The sequence below is a fragment of the Amblyomma mixtum genome, chromosome 9, assembly GCF_055824585.1.
Source record: "Amblyomma mixtum isolate Tamu chromosome 9, ASM5582458v1, whole genome shotgun sequence".
NCBI lineage: Eukaryota > Metazoa > Arthropoda > Arachnida > Ixodida > Ixodidae > Amblyomma > Amblyomma mixtum.
The window spans coordinates 2,426,595-2,432,785 of NC_143020.1; the positions used below are offsets into that span (position 1 = coordinate 2,426,595).

Consider the following 6,191-nt stretch of genomic DNA (forward strand, 5'->3'; position numbering starts at 1 on the left):
CTGAGTTGGTTTACCCGCATTGAAAATGCATAAAACTGTCGGTCACTTTTTTTATGCATCAAACACGGACACCGTTTGTGTATTTTGTGATGTAGAAAAAGTTTCTTTGAATTCGGCGACGATACGACGCGCAGCGACGCGTTTATGAATATCCGAAGCGGACAAGGCAATTCATTGAGCTTGCAAGTGTGTATGTTCAGTATTTCGAACCACATTAACGATTACGAAAGTTTAAAAGCTAAGGTTATCTTTTTTTACTGACGGCCTTCATTTTCGCGATACAGACTTACGCCCCAAAATCAAAATTATGAAAGCTGATTAGTTAAATATAATTAATCATTTTTCAGATTATTGAGCTCTATTACGTACATAATGCCCGTCTTGCTGTACGGTCCACCTTCACTGACCAAACCGACATCTCTCGCACTTTGTAAAATAAAAATCTGTAAACGTTAAAAAATGTCATCCAATACATATCTCTAAGTGCTGCTTTAAATTGAAAAACCACTCGGTTTTATGCTGCTCTAAAGCTCCTGATAATCATATAGCATAGGTAACACAAGTAACACAATTACCACATAGAAATTGCGCAGGAAATTTTATTGGGGTACATTTAATGCTCTTGTGGTTCTATAGTTCTGTATGCTTCTTATCGTCGATGCTTTTCTTTCTCGCTCCTTATTTCGCTGAGTTTAGTGCCCACGGCCAGCAACAGCAGCTTTCCAGAGAGCTCCCGCCCCTTCTTGGTCGGCAGGGCCGCTGTGTAGGCTGCGTGGGAGATAATTTAGAGCGATCATGATATAAATCTGCGCAGAACTTGTGCACATGGCCACAGTAGCATAAGTTGAAGAATTATGCACTGAATCCGAGACACCCTACCGTAAAATCCATTGTGGGATATTAAAGGTGCCCTGCGACGTACATAAAGCATGGGTTCTTTAATCTTTGTATGCAGAGTAAGGGACATTGTGAGTCCTGAACGCGCAATGAGATCACCGAAATCATAATATTTGATATTTTAATCTTCGCTAGAAATGCTTGTTTCGAGCCGATGGTGTCGCGACGCGGCGGCCATTTGCGGCAGCGGAAATGAGGTGGCATCTAGATAGAGCGCTGCCTTCCTCATTGATTGGGCGTCCAGTTTGCATATTGTTCCTTCATACTTGTGAAATGGATCCAAAATATTATGTCTTTGAGTACTGAAAGCTTTTTCACATGCCACAAAAACTGGAAAGAAGCAGGGAAAGCGAACGAAAACTAACAAGAATACAGCTAGGGGCGACACTTTCCATTCCGCTTCAAACCTTCATGGCGGCCAGCGCTGTTCAAAAAACGTTGGCTCAGACCAGAAAGCGCGCGCGTCGAGACAGGCCGTGACCATACCAAGACGGCTAGCGCAAAAAAAGCCAGTCGATACACCTTGCCCAAAATGTGAGGAGAAAGGCCGGACAGGAGTTGTTGTTGTTGTTGAAAACATTTATTGAGAAAAGTAAAAGAAAGTAAAAAAAAATGAAAGGTGACAGAACGGGTGGTGTCCTCATTTCAGGACCCCAGTGGCTATCGCTGCCGCCCGGGCTTGTTTGATCAGCTGTTGCTGAATGGCAAGGTCCGAGCTGAGCAGAGTGGCCTCCCACTGCTCCATTGTTCTAGGGAATTTCAGTTCCAATGGTTTTGGCCCAACGCACCCACTTGTAATGTGGTATGTTGTGGGACGTTCTTCGCACCACGGGCAGGAGCCTTTGTAACGGCCAGGGAAAATAATGTGGTACTTATATGGATTAGGAAAGGTGTCGGTCTGGAGTTGCCTCCATTCGCGCGCCTCCTGAGCATTTAGCCTTTTATGCGGTGGGGGGTATTGCTGGCGAAGCGTTCTAAAGTATTGGAGCCGTGCACTGTAGGCAGTGGGGATTTCGGGGGTGGTGGTGTCCTGGTCGGGGGTGTCTGTCGCTCGGTTAGTGTGCCCTCGAGCTGACAGGTCCGCGGCCTCGTTTCCCTCGAGCCCCGAGTGCCCCGGAGCCCATGTGATTTCGTGTCGGAGTTCGGAATTGTGTACAGGGGAAGTTGTTGCAAATATGGTCAACTTTTTGGGGATTCTTCCTGCGAGAAGAAGTCGACATGCCGACTGGGAGTCCGACACAATCTTCACTTCTTTGCCGTGCGTATCTCCGTATTGGACGGCGAGCGCTATCGCGGCCGTTTCAGCTTCGGTGACCGTGCAGTGCCTCAGGGAAACGCTGGCCACTTCTTGAAATGTCGAGTCCACCACCACTGCCGTGGCGCGCGTGGCGTCTCTGTGTAGGGCGGCGTCTACGTATAGAGTATTGAAGCTGCGGGCGACTGTGCGCTTTAAGTAGTCGATCCGAGCGTTGCGTCGGCCCTCGTTGTGCGAGCGTGACATGTTCTTGGGTAGTGGATTGACGTGGACTCTATTGCGGTACTTGGGTGAAAGGTTTTCCGTCGACTCGATGACTTGGAGATCGGCCGGGAAGCCGATTCTAATGAGTATCTGCCTGCCGGTTTCCGTGCGAAGGAGTCGCTCTCGCTGCGCGAGGAGGAGAGAGTCTCTGATTTCGTCGAAGGTGTTGTGAAGTCCCAGTGCTTCGAGTTTGGTGTTGGTCGTATACGGGGGTAGTTCGAGGGCGTGTTTGTATGCCGTGCGGATCAGCGCGTCCGCCTTCTTGAAGTCTTGTCTGAGAAGAGCGTGATACGGAAGACCGTAAGAGATGCGGCTGAGGACAAGCGCCTGCACCAGTCTTAGTGTGTCTTCTTCTCGCATGCCCTTTCTGTTCCTGGCCACCCGGCGTATCATTCGGGCGATTTGCTGGGTGGCGTGGGACAGTAGCTTGAAGGTGTGTGTGGCTTTGCGGTCGCTTTGTATCCAGAGACCGAGTATGCGGACTAGAGAAGTTTCCTTAACCTGGGTACCATGAAGTAGGACGTTGATCGGGGTGTCTTGGGATTTGTACGCAAACCCCTTGACTCTGATTATTTCTGATTTTTCAGGGGCACATCGCAGGCCGCGGCATATCGCTTCTCTTTCGACGCATGTCGCCGCCACTTGTAGCGCTTGTTCCTTGTCCGCCAAAGAGCCTTTGGTGGTCCAGATGGTGATATCGTGCGCGTACAGAGTGAATCCAATGTCGGGAACTTCTTGCAGGGCCTTTGCCACTCCAATCATGGCGACGTTAAATAGGAGAGGGGAGATGATGGATCCCTGAGGCGTGCCCTTGTTGGGCATGCTCTTGAAGTCGGAGCGCGTTTCGCCTATGCCAATGGTGGCCATGCGGTTCGAGAGGAAATTCTTGATGTATTGGAATACCCGTTCACCACAGTGGAGGTTATTCAGTTCGTTCAGGATAGCGTCATGCGAGACGTTGTCGAAAGCTCCCTTGAGATCGAGAGCCATGACGACGTGTTCGGATTCTCTCGGGATGCCGACAAGGACCTCGTTATGCAGAAGGAGGAAGGCGTCTTGCGTAGAGAGACCCGCCCGGAATCCCAGCATCGATGGGTAGAAAAGGTTGTTTTCTTCTAAGTAGTTTTGGAGTCTTGTTTGCACTACTCGTTCGTACAGCTTGCCGAGGCACGATGTAAGCGAGATGGGTCGGAGGGCTTCAATTGTAGGTTGTTTCCCCGGTTTGGGGATTACGATCACCTCCGCATGTTTCCATTCATCCGGGATGACGTTCTTCTCCCAGAGCGAATCATTCATGTATTTTGTCAGGTCTCGAATTCTAGCGTTGCTGAGGTTCCGGATCATTGCGTTGTTGATCCGGTCCGCTCCCGCCGCTGTATTCCGGATGCACGAACGGGCCGCAGCGTAGACTTCCGCCGTTGTGATGGGAGCGTCTAGGGCCGAATTGGGATTTCCTCGGTACTCGACCGTGCTCGGTGGTGTCGGCGTTGTGCCGACGTATCTGTTTTCCAAGGCTGGGAGCAGCGCTGCATCGTCTCCCGGAAACAGATGAGCAATGCGCTTTAACGTGCGAGTTGATTCAGTCTTGGACTTCGTGGGATCGATTAGGTTACGCAAAATCGTCCAAGTACGCGACGTTCCCAGCGTGCCTCTCAGCGACTCGCAGAACTGTTGCCAATTCCTTTGAGATAGCTGTAGGGCATACGTTTGGGCCTCCTCCGTGAGGGTTGCGTCTGAGCTTTTCATTTCGAATTTTTAGAGTGGAATAACTTTCGCTTGCATGCTCCGATTTCAATAATTCTTTTTGCTCTGGTCTCTGGAACGCATGATGAATCTATTTAATAATATTAACTGGTACAGAGCAAATCATCGCGATGCCCCTTTAAAAGCTTAGCCTCATGCTTTTTTTTGAGGCTTTACCATTAAAGTTTCCTGGCACAACCGCGAACGGAAACAGGTATACGCGAATTGTTTCTGAAACACGTTCGTTCGCACTAACCACCCGAAATAAAACGCGTACCAGCTCTTCATTCCACTGCTCCTGCTTAGCTGTAGAGCGCAAGCCTTGTGGCAAATGTAATGGGGCCATTGTAGCCTAATTGGATACGCAGAACGCAGCAATGCTGATCCCGTGTTAAAATAGAATTAGCACTATTACTTACGACAATGAAAAGGGTTCAGTTCCTGATACGTGCATATGACAGAATCCATGACAGGTTGTTGTCTACGTCTCGTTACTTAGAAAATACATCCCTAACTAGCCCCGCAATGTGCTTAGTGAGGTTAGTCTATGTTTTTTGCGTTACACAATTCATATCATGCACTTGAACTACCACTGGCAGGAACGCAACTCGGTGGCGGTAAAAATTTAGCTACTGAAAAATGAGAGATTACTCTCCGACTGCACATAGAAATAAATCATGCATTATGATACCATTTAGCTTAATTTATAGCCCTATCATCGAAAACTGCCGACGGCATTGACAAAGGTAACCAACAAAACAATACGGGAAAAACAGTAAATGGTTGTTCACGCTTACCTGAAATATTGATGATTGCAGGTTCACAGAAACCTTGGTATTTCCCGCTCACTTGCACCCTGGATCCTTCCGATGGCTCATCATCCCATGCATGCTTGGCGCAGGTCATTTTCACGACGTCAAAAGTGTCTTCTTCCTCAAAACGCACAAGTGTGGCGCTGTACCATGATTTCAAAGGAAAAACAAGTGGATGCAACAACGGGTATAACCGGAAATTGCTCGCCCGGCACGAAAGTGCGTAGCACACTGCAGAGTCCGGCTTCTAGCTCTGTGCAACAGACGACAGTCAAGGGTGGCGCCACCAATGCCTTCCTTAGCAGATATCTGTGCATATCTGTGCATGTCAAATATCGGCACCTGCGCACGGGCGCTCGCGCGCGCGTCAGAAGCGGGGTCCGGTTTACAACAATGGGAGGACCGCGGGGGCTGTCGGGGACTCTTTTTCTTCATGGCTTGAAGCTCTCCTCCCCTAAATTTTCTTGGAATCCTTGCAGCTGCCCAACCATCTCTTGTTCACGGCTTGACATTTTTTTCAGTCGGCTCCAGAGGGAGAGCGAGCCAGCACCAGGAGCATGGAGGTTCATGCCACTTTTCGACGCCCGTCGCGGTGCGTGCTGGGCGCGCAGGCGCTTCGCGTGTATGCCTTGGAAGTGTCCATCGAGATGGGGCTTTATATCGCGTGTATCTTTATCAAAATAAATATAACTAACGATACCCCTGCTGCGTCGTGTTTTCGGATCACTCTGTAGGACGTATTATGTAAACTGAACCGAATAAATATTTCGTCCTATCTACATAAACCAAAGAGAGGCTTGATTGAAACCTGTTATATTCGAAGTGATTGTTAAAGCGAATTTCGAAAATCGCTAGCTCTCTGCTCCTTGTGCTGGACACTGCGCAATGAATTCGACCATACATCACGTCAGATACATCACAAAGGTTCCAATCGCCTTTCCTAGAGATTGATACGATGCGCAGCTTGACGTTTGCATTCGCTCGCAGATTTAGCATCTGCTTGTTCCGCAGATTCGGCACCCCATGCGTGAGCGGTCTTCTCTTCTTGAATGCCTATACTAGCTGCCCGTTGTGGCACATAATCACGTCATTTTACATGTTTGTTGCTTTAGGACAGGGTGGATTACGGGAAAGTTTCAGCGGGTTATCAAAGGTAACGGCGCGCCTTCTCTATCAAATATGTAGCTAGTCAAACGGCAATTTCCGTTTTGGACAAATAG

The 6,191-nt window shown here is 48.8% G+C and overlaps 1 long non-coding RNA gene across 1 annotated transcript; it reads right to left on the reverse strand.

Moving 5' to 3' along the window:
• Nucleotides 1–581: 581 nt before the first annotated feature.
• Nucleotides 582–5,265, reverse strand: LOC149328070 (uncharacterized). Its single transcript, XR_016285537.1, has 2 exons — nucleotides 4,957–5,265; nucleotides 582–768 (listed from the first exon to the last, which is right to left on the reverse strand). It is a non-coding gene; the product is annotated as an uncharacterized LOC149328070 (long non-coding RNA).
• Between the last annotated feature and the right edge of the window lie 926 nt (nucleotides 5,266–6,191).